This window comes from Charadrius vociferus, unplaced genomic scaffold (assembly GCF_000708025.1).
Source record: "Charadrius vociferus isolate BGI_N301 unplaced genomic scaffold, ASM70802v2 scaffold368, whole genome shotgun sequence".
NCBI lineage: Eukaryota > Metazoa > Chordata > Aves > Charadriiformes > Charadriidae > Charadrius > Charadrius vociferus.
The window spans coordinates 324,218-326,720 of record NW_009649714.1 but is presented as its reverse complement, the minus strand read 5'-3'; positions in this window follow the sequence as shown (position 1 = coordinate 326,720).

The window sequence follows — 2,503 nt, the reverse complement described above, 5'->3', positions numbered from 1 at the left end:
CGGTAATCTGCTGCTGAAAACCACCATTCGGGTGGGATTTAGCAATGCTGAATCCCCCCTTTAGAGAACGTCCCACATGGGAGACGACACCAACCTTTACAAAGGGGTTTCCAGTAAATTCTTTGTGGATTTTGTTGTTTGCCAAGTATAGGGTTTTTTTTTAACCCAGATCCTGAAAAGGTGTTTCACACCATCCCTCGCACCTGCGTGTCCCTTCGCAGTGGGAGGCTCTGCCGAGGCAGCTCTTCAATTCGGGTATCAGACAAAGGAGTCCATCACAGTGCCCCCATGGGCCAAACCAGCTCCCTTTCCAGTTGGTGAAAAACATACTTGGCATTGCTGAGATCAGGTTTTGACCTTCATTTTGAAGAGGAGGAGCAGGATCTTAACTGCTAGATTTACCTTCAATGGAAAGCCCTGGCTGGAGGGAGGCCGGATCATCCCGGGGAGCACAGCGAAGCTCGAGGTCTGAGGGATTTCCCTTTGCACGGGAGAAGGTCAAAAGTACACTTTAGGACACTTCTCGTGAGCGATGCTGATCCCGGCACGGCAGCTGAGGATGAGATGTTTCAGCAGTGACTCAGAGGAAGAAGGTAAATAACCACTTTTTATTTCAAACACAGGATTAAATTCCTTCATGTCTGGATTGTTCAAGGTAAAGCTCCTGTAATCTTCTCGTTGTGATCGTCTGGTGGCTCTGGACCCGCTGCAGCCGGCGCGGGAGAGGCTGGGACAGCGAAGGGACATGGGAGGTGGCAAAGGACACCGGAGCAGGGGATGCCGCTCTGTTAGCAACACGGCTCGAGAAGAAGCTGGTGTGGATTGTCCCTTAGGTCAGGGAAATCGCCCTGGGAACTCATGGACTGAAGCTGAAGGAGCTGAGATTTCACCTCGACTGCTTTGCAAGGGGGAGGCTGAGACACAAGAATGGGAAAACTGCGACTGTGATAAGGAAAACCCAACTGGAAGCCACTACGTCTGTATTTGTACCTATTTTTGCACACTACGGAGGACCACATTTCACACCAAGCGCTCGTCTGTGCTGCAAAGTGCCTGCACAACACCACGCTCCTGCTCCCACCGAGAACTAAACCTCCTCTCTGCTCGCCACAGGGGACAAAAAATAAACCGGGATCATTCCTGAAAGCTTCTGCAGCAGTTTTGCGCCGTCCTGAGCCGGCAGCGAGGGCAGACGTGGGGCACAAGTGTCACCGCGGGGCTGTGCTGGCTGCTGGCGTGAGCTGCAGAGCAAAGCCTCCACCGTGAGCATCCCCGGCCCCGCCAGCCTGACTGGAGAAGGGCTGCGGCTCTCTGGCACGGCGCCGGCAGCAGGCGCAAATGCAGGGCATGAAGGTCCAAGCACTGCTGCGAGGGATGAGGGATGATCTTCATCCACAGTAATTGGTTAAAAATGAAGGGTTTTTTAAGTTGTTTTTGTTGCTTTCTACTTCTTCTTCACTGCTTTTCCATGATGCTTCGGGTAAGTCTCGTGTGAGATGTGGTGGGTTTATTGCAGGACTGATGGGTCCATCCAAACACTTGGCAGATGCTCCGAATGTTTCTCCACTTGATTTTCGGCAGAACAGTTAAACCACAGCAGCTGTGTCATCTGCCGAAGCATCTCAGCTGCCAATGACCAGCGCCAAGAGCTGCGCCGGCACTTCCCGGGCTCGAGGGGCAGTGGATGTGCGGGAGAGCGCGAGGACACTGACCTGCCCGCAAGGTCCATCCCTTCCCAGCAACGGTGCCGCACATTCTGGGACAATCCCATCTGACCGCCATGACAGCCGAGCTGTGCCGGGTGCTTGGTGTGGCCCGAGGACTGATTTTGTCTGTATCTGAGTAAAGGAGAGGGGCGGGTTCACGGTTCTTGGAAACTGTGGTTCATCAGACACCCCGCCGGGCTTTTCAGTACGGTCCCGCTTCCAAGGGTCCATTCCAGGTGTAATTTGATGTCATCCTTGCACAAGAGTTTGGGGTTTAGGGAATTTATCTTTACCATACGAAGCCTTTTTAGAGGTGGTCTTAATATTCATATTGATGGGGAAATACTGGGTTAATCGTTACAGAGTGCCAAAAAAAAGGGCTAGCAAGAAATCTACAATATAAAGACAATTTTATTGCCGATAAGCTCTTAAAACTCTTTTTTTTTTTTCCTGTTTCAGTAGGACCTTATTCTTCCTGATGAAAATCCGGTCATAGCATCTCTCATTAAAAATAAAATTATTTTGAAATAAATAAATATATAAAATAAATATCATATACATTTTATAAATAGTTTTGTCCTTATGCACAGTATCCATGCTTACATCTGAATAATGTTCCTCGCCCCATTCCCATCCCAACAGCAGGAAAAAACCCCCACGCATCAGGACCAGTCCATGTAGCATCATCATCATCCACGTAGCAAACTCCCGGGCTGCTTAAGCAGGGTACCACTCAAAAGGCTTTTTCTTAGCAGGTGACCATCCCGAGCTTAGCAGCAGCATCCGCAGCAGTTCTG